This window comes from Neodiprion virginianus, chromosome 5 (genome assembly GCF_021901495.1).
Source record: "Neodiprion virginianus isolate iyNeoVirg1 chromosome 5, iyNeoVirg1.1, whole genome shotgun sequence".
In the NCBI taxonomy this organism is placed as follows: domain Eukaryota; kingdom Metazoa; phylum Arthropoda; class Insecta; order Hymenoptera; family Diprionidae; genus Neodiprion; species Neodiprion virginianus.
This window is the reverse complement of record NC_060881.1, coordinates 8,671,778-8,682,884: the sequence shown is the minus strand read 5'-3', so window position 1 is coordinate 8,682,884 and position 11,107 is coordinate 8,671,778. Positions and strand designations below refer to the sequence as shown.

The following is an 11,107-nucleotide window of genomic DNA, read 5'->3' as shown; positions in this document are numbered from 1 at the left end:
ATTACAACGTATCCAAACTACCGATCGGATCTTGGGCTTATCGCTTGGCTGAAAGATTTGAAGACCTTTCAGCGCTGAGAAATTACTTATAATTAACCAATTAGACAAACCATCTGCGCCTAGTGTTTATTTGCTCTTCTAAGGTCAATGCCCGACGGCCAAAGTGCGCTCAGGTCAATCAGTGTCAAAAGATATCGATGCACTGGCTGTTTGACTTGTAGGTAATCATGCGGTCTTCTCTTATTTATTTCAGTTGCGGTTTCGATCAATCCTCGCGTTCGAGTGGACCCAAGTGACGGTTTTTTTTTTTTTTAATTTATTTATTTACAGCACGCTGGATTTAGCATAATTTATTCATGAGTCAAGCTGCTTGTGCCGATGACTCGATTATCTTCAACGTCAACTCAAACAAAACGCGAAATTTGAAAACGAGATTGCCAGGATTCATCGAAACGCTCGCAGTGAAACTCGATCTCTTATGTCCAAGTATTCGCCATCCTCGAATATTTTTTCTTTTTGTTTTTTTTTTTTTTTTTTTGACCGGTGACTGACGCGGACTTCATTGTATGCTAAACACTCGAATTTGCCTCCCAAGAACGGGTTCTAGTTCATCATGCTTCGCTGAATCGAAAATCATGGCAGAAATATGACTCGACGCGGTGATTTTTTCAAATCTGAAAAATTATGTCATAGACTTGGAAACGCTTTTATCAATGTGCGAATTATTTCTAAAGCTTTGTTCAATATGCCAGATAAGTGCAAGCTCAAGTTTTGAGAAGCCTTGAATTAAGACTTACGATTCAAGCTGAGTATATCAAAAGTTTATAAAAGACAAAAATCACACCGTAATATACGATAATAAATACGTATGTCGATCGAAGAAACTTATTTCCGGTAAATGGGAACGCGTGAAACAAATTTTTACGCAATGTTACGATTCATTATCACGATTATTGAAGTTGGTATCGAACAATATTGAACAACGGCCATTTTTCTACGTAGACGCGTGTCTCCGCTTCTGGTTACTCAAAAGTGACTCACTTGTGGCTCTTCGATTCATGAAGACAATATGTACAATTTGTATAAACATCATACTTCAACGTTCCGTTGTGATTAATTTCTTGACACGCGTTTCTTTGCCCTCCCTTTTCCCTTATATCGTAAGGGTGACGTGCTTGAGAAGTTTTGATCTTTCTTTTCATTGCAACAAAAAAAAAAAGAAAAGAAAACAAGGAAATTGTTTTTTTTTTTTTTAATCTTATTTCGATGAACTGAGATCACACTCGATTAACTTTGAAGCGATTCTGTAAATTTGAGGTAAAAACTTCGTACCTAAATCTGTAAAATTCACGGGCAATTATTCAAATTTCCTACACGTTTTGAAATTATATGATCTTATCGGTTAAATTTCCACAAATTTTCGTTTCTCTTTTTTAACTTATTACTATCTTTGTACAGCCTTAGTCAATCACTATCTGAAAAACGAACGTAAATAAAGCAGTGTCAAGTTTGATAAGATAATATGTACCATGGAATATATACATACATACACCTCAATGAGGAATTTTCTCCGAAAGACCACGATTTGTCAAAGTAATGTATCAGATCATTCAATACTTTCTGAGAAACGCTAGATTTTACGATAAACAATAAACGATATTTTTCCGAAAACCAGTTATATTATTCTTCAGATCGAAATTAATCGTCGTTATAGATCGATAAATGACTTGATCTTCAGATAAAAGGGTGGTGACTAGTCTGTAGGAATTATGTAATTCCTAGTGATTTTTTCCCCTTTTCTTCCTCACACTCTTCGTCTTCTGTATTCCGAAATCATTTTTTGATGGGCATGGAAATAAATGGTTAAATTGAATTTAAAAAATGCCAAATATCGCATTTAATGAACGATGAAATTTACGTTGTGTGAGAGGCGTGTGTGAATTTCGTAACAAGTACACAATATTATTTTGCAGCCATCAAATTGACAGCCTAAGATATGTTTAATGTCGAACGAATTTATTCCGGTTCCCTTTTTTCTTTTTTTTTTTTCTTTACTTCTCCCAAGTTTCGAACGGATCTTTCCTTGCCAAACGGATTTAAATCAACGCGCAGTAATTGTGAAACCACGGCTTGATTTACGTCGCAACTATATCTCATACAGCCAAAGGCTCGTACGTATTCCTGTTAGACAAATTCGTTAGGAGGAAAAAAAAAGAATCAAACAAAAAAAATAACATTCATCTAATCAAAATTTAATAGTTTTTAAGGCTATAACAGTCATGGCTTACAACTTATTATCGTTTTCTCAATAAATAATTTAACCACTCCATAATGTATTTGGAAGAGCCGTTTAAATTTAACTAATTCGAAAAACAATATTTAGAATTATTAGATGGATCGCTTGGATCGTTTGGATTAAAAGTGAGGAAAAGAAAAAAAAACTGTTGAAAAATCTTCGGCAAAATTATGGCCAACAGCAGCGAACACGATTAAATACCATTTCTACCGTGAAATAGAAATAAATCCAAACAAATTCACAATTATTATAATTTACTGGGATTCACTTATATTATATATTTAATATTACTGGCATTTACTAATCATTGGTACAAAAGAGTTGGCTGGAGATTTTTTAAAACGTTTTTTTTTCTCTTCTTTCCGTAGTCTTGAATCGGATGGTACGACCGATTTAACCTTAACTCGTTTAGAGACGTTTATAGCCATTTGGTTTCACCGTTTCACTCATCTTCTGTAATATTTTTTCCCCCACCCGTTAACCTCAAGGCGTAGAAAATTAATCGTTGGTAGGTTTCTTTTAGAATACTCGCAGTAGTGAGATTAATCAAATCCGCGTTCAAGACTTGGAAACACATAGTTTTCGGAATTGAGTTGTTCTAAATCAATTTGAAATGTTCCAAAAGCACCTAATTCCAAATTATTTGGTGGCGAAACTTGAAGTAAAGGAGTCAAACTTTGAAGAAACAACGAAGTTTCGAATGGTCGGAAAGCCGATCGCTCAAAGTTCCGAAATGCAAGATTCCGAAAATTCATGTTACGATGGAGCAAAGTTACGAAAATTAAAATATACTCACCGAGTGTTTGTAGGAAATCAGAATGACTAGGATTCCGAACGTAAAAATATCGAAAATCCAAAACAAAGAAATATCAAAGTGGCAAAGTTTCACCAAGCCAGAAATTTACATAACTGAAAATCTTCGATCGCTCAGAATTTCGATTTTTCGGATTTTCAAATTTTCGGATCTTCGGGCCGTTCGAAACTTTGATGTTTCGTCAAAGTTTGATTTCTTTACTCTTAAGTTTCAGCAGGAAAAAAAAAATTGGATTTCGACGCTTTTGGAACTTTTCAAATTCGGAATTTCAACCCCATCCCTAAATGAGGGCCAAAAAAGTTTCCCTAGGATAAGATCGAAAGCTTAACTAAATATACCGAGAGCAAGCGCGATTTCGATCGTGGACGATGTGCAGGCCTGCATAAATTACGAGGAGAGGTAACAAGAGGCAGGCGGGTGGTTTTTCACGCTCTGCAAAAAGGTCTGAAGTGATCTTTTGGTCTCGCCTTGCCGGCGACTCGAGGCGACGTGTGTCTCTCCGCTTCGGAAACTCTGAGATGGAAATAGCCATAACCTGTTGCACCCGTACTGCAGACGCTGCGCCTTCACGGATGATGCTAAAGAGGAAGGTTCAGGCCGATCAAGTTTGCCCAAGAAGCACTGAAAACTGGAAACTGGAAACTCCGAGCTGCCTGCTGAGTCTCGCGAAACTGTCAATCCGGGCTTTAAGCATGCTTCGGATGTACGTTACAGTGAAAACAATAAGGAAGTCGATTAAGACTCGAATTTGGAGAAGAAAAAAGAAGTCTGTTAGTAAAAAATTTTATTTACATTTTTAACGAGTTTTGTTGTTTGATTTTTTTTTTTTTTTACCAGTTGTTTGCGAATCGTTAGAAGTTGAATTTTTATCGACGAATATCAGATGATTTGTGTAGAATTCATCTATCGGTAAAATGAGCTATTGTTAATTAAAGTCGGACAAACTGTACGAACTTTTCATTAACAAACGGTGCTCGATAATGAAACCAATATCGGATTATTAATTGCTGAACTACGTCGACAAAGAGACACCATTTTCAATTTCTTTTATGTAAGATCAAAAGAATAAGTTTCCGACAACACGTGTAAGAATTTAATTCACGGTTAGTTATTGATTGTACGCCTCTGTGTTGTTGTTAATTTTTTCGATTCGACGCTTTTTTGACTTGACCGTACCCTTGACATATCCTTAATTAAACCTTGACTGTAGTCCAAATAATATCTCAAAATATCGTTTCCGTATGTATGTTGATAGAAGGCCTAGAATGTTTTTTTTTCCATGGTATGATCTATTTTAACAGTTTTTAACTGTAGATCCTTTGATTGATTACCGCTGCAAAACATCGGACATCCGGGAATTAGGAAATTGAAAAAAAGAAAAAAGAAAAAAAAAACAATATCTTTTACAAAAACTGCTGCAAATCTGTCGCGAGCAATATTTTTTAGATTCTGGAGCTCGTGTTTCCAAGAGTCAGGTACAAATAATAATTTCCAACATCAATATTATGCAATTTCTATCTGAAATTTTTTGAAAATATGCTACGCCGGATGGAGAAAAAATTCTTTTCATACAGTCTTAAAAGAAATTTCTCTCGGTGCATGTATATTTATTCTTTGCTTTTCCGTAAGAATAAATATTAATCAAATATTAAAGATACCACAGAATTCATGTTTTCGAGAGATAGAATCAACGTCTGCACGAGCGAATATGATATTTCGGTTTCAGCTTCTGGGATGATTCAGATGAATCGGTAAATAATAACGGACGAGCTGGTCCGCAGATTTAGGTTTTTACGAAGAATAGGACAGTGAATTAGTTTGAAATAACCGCGAAACTGCCGACGAAGGGCGTTTTCGTCGTCGCGACGCTCTCGCGGAGTTTTGCACCGCCGGCAGGACGAGGCGTCGCGACGCAATCTATTAAACGAGTGATGATGGAGACTTCTTCGGCTCCTATTTGCGGATACGGCGAAAATCCAAAAGAAGAATACACACGTTGGACGGCGCTCTTGTAGATATACCTACGAATTTAAGCCGGCGTCGCTGTCGCCGACGCTCGTTGTGAGTCAGGAGCGTCGCGACGCCCCCGGCCGACCCTTTTGGCCTGCGATAAATTTATCTCCGTGTCTCCGGCTCAAAGACCCTGAAACAGCGTTACATCTTATATGTTTACGGAAGCTTAAGGAGCTTGGCTTTACAATAATCGCAACATTTCGCCAATTTTATCGCGAGATAATCGTTACAACGATTCTTTCTTTTTTTTTTGTAACTGTTGTGTTTCCAAGCTACAAAGATCTTTTAAAAAAGTAGAAGAATCGAAAATCATTGAATTATGAGTAAAGGCTTATTGATAGGCATAAGTGCCTGATTTCGAATAACTCGAAAATCGTTGAAAATTAAGTAGATTCACTCGATTTTACTCGACGCTCGCGCGTATTTTGTTCAGGGAACTGTTTTCCCCAAATTCAGTGAAACACTTTTTTCTTCGTTATATTGGTGTCGTTGAAAGTAATTAATTATGCAAAGTTGCAAAGTTCCATCGATATTCACTGTGATCAACAAATTTCGATGTTGAATTGACAATTAGAAAAAAATAAATAAAATTCTCAGCGACTTTGTGAATCATAGTTTTTGTGATAAAACAAATTGACGCAGATTGAAATCCAAGGAATTTACTACATTTTTTACAGTCTAAAAACAAACGGAAGTGAAGCATCGATTACTGTAAGCTTTTTGCACTTTTGTAATAGCAAAGAGATTTTCGCAGCTTTGAAACATAACAATTTGATTAAACATCTAACATTTTTTTCTGCTCTGATTGGTTGAGGGGAGTGGTCGATTCAATTAACCCCAATAAGTCACACCTCAGTAGAATGAGCATAAAGGACACACGGGGTGAAATTGACCCCAGCTTCAAAAAAGTGATATCCTGCTTCGACAATGAGTTCTAAAAATCGAAAAAAAATATCTAGTCATTGGTTAAGGTTCGCAGAAAAAGCTCTCACAGTTTTGCTAGCCAAAATTGATCGTTTAAATATTGTAAAACATCGGCAAAGTTGAGGTAAGATGAAAAAATTGATTTTTTAAGGAAATTGATTATGAAGAAAAGACTATGAAAGTCTATTCCAGAACTTCTCAAGGAGTTTGAAAAATTTCTTGGATGAAATTCGCCCCTAGTGATCAATTAGGATTGAAAGCCAAAAACTGCGTCTTTTCAAATCACTGCGGATTTTTGACCGGAAGTCAAGAAATTAGAAATATTCAGTGTTCAGAATTGTGCCTGGTTGCAAATAAATTGCGGATAATAATTCAAACCAACAATTGCGAATTTTTATGAAAGTTTGACAATAATTTGGATTTCAGACCGTCACGTTTGATTCTGATTCGTGATTTCAGCTTTTCGGACCTTAGATTCGAAATCGGTGAACTTACAAACAACGACTACCGATTTGCATATGAATTTTATGACATTGTTATCTTAAAATATACAAATTCCTTTCAAATTCGTTGTACCTTTTTGCGCTTATGTATTACAAATCTCAAATCTCTTCAACGTGGCTGATTTGACTCAAGAAAAAAGTGTATTAATTTCAACGCAAAAACTATTTCTAATAGTTTATTATCGTAGCATATTGCAGGCATGCGACTTGTCCCAGATTTCGAAAATAGATATTTATGTTGTTACGTTTCTTCGAAGATCTGTGTGTGCTCCCAATTGTCGAAATCGACACGGTTGACTAATGCACATTACAAACATTTATATACGAGTCATCAATGCTTTCACTCATGTAATTTACCTGGGATCAATTAACTCTTTGAAGCATACATTTTTCCTTGAAGTTAAATTCCTTGAAACAGGGTATATAAGGGTTTTCTGGGTCGCTGAAAGCGAATCCGACGTCAGATTTTAAAATTCAAGATCGCGGATCCAATATGGTGGATAGAAAATATAAAAATTGATCCTATTCACTTGATATTTGTTCCTCAAACGTTTTCACTGACCCAGAAAACCTTCAAGTGACAAATTTCGAACAAATTTAGATCAGTTTTCACATCTTCAATTCGCCATATTGAATCCGTCATCTTGAATTTTGAGTTTATGACTTCGGATTCGCTTTCAGCGACCTCGAAAATCTAAGATCAGCGAGTTCCACTGTTCTAGTCTTCATAACCATCCCACAATTACATTTATTTTGCAAAACCAGGCATTTTTAACACTTTGTTTATTTATATCGCTCACTATATTCGCGGAATATAAACAATCCCTCCTAAAACATCAACATTGCCATCTTAAGAGCCCAATTATGGAAAAAAGTGATCACGATATCTCAAAAATTGAATGTAAATCTTAAATAACTCATTCAAAAAAGGTGCCGCAAAAGGTTAATGATATTATTATTTGGTCCAATTTTTAGAAATATCATTTTCAAAGCGAATGATACAGGTTACAAGAAAATCAAAAGGTTGTAAGCTCACATTTTGATTTTTCGTCGACCATATAATATAATGGAACTGTTTTCTGATATCGAAATAAAATCTGTTAAAAAACCGACGGGCTGCAGTTTTGTTTGCAATCCACGATTTTCTAAATTAACCGCGTGACTGTAACCGTTCCACAAAATTATTGTTCTCGTTGGAAAATTCGTGAAAACTATTTCAGGTACCTTCCTCGAACCATTTTATCGTCCAAGCTACGAGGAAGAATCGTATAACAATTAAGTATCACGACTAAAATAAAGGAAGAAAACCATAAATTAGCGAAATGTGATACACGTGGTTCAACTTTTTGAACATTACAATTCTTTTCGCTTCCATACAGTTTCACCTTGAACAAAAACTGAAAATTGAGTAACCGTTGACGCGCAGACTTTTCTAGCCAAGTACTAGCTACGTTCTTTTTTTTTTTTTGTCTTTTTTACAACATTCTCAGAAACAAAGATAATTAAGAGTTGAACAAAGATCGTAGGACGTGCTGTATCAAAAAGTTTTGGCAATAGAAACACAATCTGATGATCAAAACATAAAAGAAAAAGGAAATTTTTTTTCTACCGCCGCTTTTACACCGGCGAGTGACGCGTTCGATGAGACGATTTAATTGGCAGAATACCAAAAAGAAATTGATTTACCAATTGGCATTTGACTTCCATTGGCAGAATGCCAAATTGGAAAAATCATCTGCCAGCTGGCAATTGGTTACCATTTGAAAGATTCGAATTATGTTTTTTTTTTTTTTTTCTAACTAGGACCGAAAGACACGCGATTCCAGTTCAACTTGTACTGAGAAATTTCGAATAAATATAAACGATCGGATCAGCCAACTTGAAGCAGGCTTCTTGGAGCCGCGAATTTTCCGGAAAATCAGACGCACCACGCAACGTTTTGAAAATCTTTCTTCCTCGACCGCTGTGAGTTGCACAAAACTAAGTAGAGAGAAATAGTGACCAGTTTTATTTCACGGGATTTGTTAAAAACAAAAGCAAAGGTCAGAATACTCACCACTCTGAGTCTTCAAACGTTGTGACAAGTTTTCTTTACACTGCAGGAATTCGATTGAGCTAAATTTTTTGAAAACTATACAGCTTCCAAGATCTTGCAAAAAGAAAACTGTCCAACCCACTTTGTACCCGAAATTTTGTGATCTTGCATAATCCAAGAAAACTCTATCAGAGATAATGCGAAAAGCGTAGAATTTAGTCACCGAATTAATTTTGTCAGATTTAAGGAGAAAACTGCGTGACTTTGCCGATTGCACTAAATATTTTTTTCACGGGATCATCGGTATGTCGTGGAATGTATCGATGCGGAAGTGAGACAAATAAACGAGTCTACCTAGATCCTTACATGGTGCAATAATGTCACAACTACCTTATTTGGCAGCGTAATTCATCGTATGTAAGAACGACGAGTTGCCGTTTTCGTGCTAAAATCCTGCATCACAGATTTGCAGAATTGCAGACACGTCTTTGTTTATGTGTTTATTGATATTATCCTGGCAAACATGATCTAACACACGTGTTGTGACGCAGTGGTAAATAAAATTAACTGACGTATCTGTAGAAAAAATTAAAATCTAACTAACAATCATGCAATTTTATATTCCGTATAAAAATTATACATCTTCGTAGTGCGATCATTTTTAATAAAAAAATGTTGAAAAAAGACAATTCTGAAGATTTTGTACCCAAGTATTTTTGCTTTAAAACTTTTCACATTTTGAAAATTCGATACATCGACTTTTCTATTTTCTGATCTATCAACATTTTCATACCGATCCCACAAAAAAAAAAACATTCTTAATACAAAAATGATAAAAAGTCAAAAACAACAACACATATTTTTTTATCGTCTTTTATCGTAGTAGAATGACTCATGAGTCTGATTGAAAATGATTACCGATTAATTGTAATTTTTCTTTTTTTTTTTCACCGATTCGGTAATCGTGTGAATTTAAAAAAGTTCGATATCTCGTAAATTTTTCAATTGTTATAAAAATTTGGACAAAATACAAACCAGATGCCCGTTTTATTGAAAATAATTCAAGGAATCCTGAGCATTGAAATCGAAAGGGTTAAAGATCGGTAGTTGGTCAAATTGAGGTGAGATTTCTTTTTTCTATAATTATGTAGGTCGCCGTTCGTGAATCACCCCTTATTTAGAAATTCGCATTTTTTTCCATGGCCACGTTGCGTAACACGTTTAACCGCCCGATAAAATGCGGATTTTGTTTAATTAAGTGACGCAGCCGGGAATGCCGGATGACATCGATCTCCGTATGCCGCAAGTTGACTGTAAAAAATTGTCTATCATTCTTCAGATGCGTACTCATCGGAAACAAAAGTGCTGAAAAATCACCTTTTCAATAAAACCGAACACGTATTTTACAGCGAAAATTTCCTCCTGCATTGTATCATTCGACGTTTACTTTGAATGCACTCGTATGTTTTTTTTTTTTCCTTCTTTTTCTTTTACCATTAAAATCGTATCCTTGACCGATTTGTAGTTCAGTCTTCACCGGATATAAATTAACGTCATCATCGTCGTTTCCTTAGTCATTATTTTTATTTGTTTATTTAGTATTTTATGTTCACATTATACCGACAATCGCGTGCCAGCGAAAACCTTCGTACGTGACTTACTCAGTTTTTGTAAATGTAACAGGATAAAATGATCCTGATTTCGAATGAACTTTCAAACTCGAGTTATCACTCTGACGTTTTTTATTTACGGAGAATTTTTTTTTTTTATTCACACTCTCTGTTTTGAAATTTTCTATGACGAATTTTTTGTTTTACGTCGCGTAAATGTTTCACCATAAATTTCTCTCACTTTTTATTCCACAAGTACGCTTTCTGTCGATTTTGTGTACTGCGAATTGTTAAATTGTTATTTTTCGTCACAGCCGGTTAGACGAAAACGACGCACATTTTTGTCTCTCTTTTCCTTTGCTCTCTGTATTTGAGAATCTACAGACCGTACAGTGTGAGCGAAAAATTCATCACGAGAGGCAGAAAAAAGTTGATGCCAGTGACTACGAGAAGCTTGAACTTAAACACTAAATCCAAAAATCATAACGTACGAATAACGGATGAAGTTAGATAAAAATGAAAAAAAAACATCATTTTCGGGTGAAAAATTTTTTATATCAAACTACAGTTTTGTGTTTCTTTTTTTCTTTAGATTATACAAAAGAAAATACCGGAGCGAAAAAGTTAAATAATTAAACTTTATTCATTGCACGACGTTTTTTTTAACTACTTTGAAAAAATGGCACAGTATATTTTGATCTTTACGGTATGATTAATTTCTAAAAACTGGTTACTTGTTTGTATTTAAATCTGTGTCTGATTTAGATGATCTTCGATTTACTCCGATGGTTTTCGACTCGACTTTACAACGAAGTAAACAAATTCCCTAAATCAATTTTTGACAGCTTACAACACCGATCGATGAAATGAGATGGAATTCAATGAGAAAAGTTTGCGTATCGAAGCGATGAT

At 35.2% G+C, this 11,107-nt stretch overlaps 1 protein-coding gene across 7 annotated transcripts in view; it reads left to right on the top strand.

Annotated features, from left to right (window-relative positions):
• The window catches only part of LOC124306257 (NAD(+) hydrolase sarm1), a 197,302-nt gene that overhangs the window by 114,012 nt on the left and 72,183 nt on the right, over window positions 1-11,107 (top strand). The window lies entirely within an intron of this gene.